The following is a 316-nucleotide window of genomic DNA, read 5'->3' as shown; positions in this document are numbered from 1 at the left end:
AGGAGGAGGAGGAGGAGGAGGAGGAGGAGGAGGAGGAGGATGGTTAAAGCACTTGGAAGAAGGGCTTCCTGCTGGGAGGGAAGGAGTTAAGGCTCAAGTTAGGAATGGGGACAAAGGGGTTAAAGAAGACTGCGGGTAGCGAGTGGCTAACGCGGGTGGGGAGGTGGAAGGGTTAACTGGGACTTGGAGAATGGAGTGAATGGGGGTGTGCGCAGGAGCCGAGGGGGATCGATAGGAGAGAGGGAACTGTAAACGTGGTGGAAGGAGGGGGCGCCTGGAGGGGGTCATTAGTGGGCGAGGGGAAGCCTGGAGGGGG

Source organism: Myotis brandtii, unplaced genomic scaffold, assembly GCF_000412655.1.
Source record: "Myotis brandtii unplaced genomic scaffold, ASM41265v1 scaffold550, whole genome shotgun sequence".
Lineage (NCBI taxonomy): Eukaryota > Metazoa > Chordata > Mammalia > Chiroptera > Vespertilionidae > Myotis > Myotis brandtii.
This window is presented reverse-complemented; position numbering follows the sequence as displayed.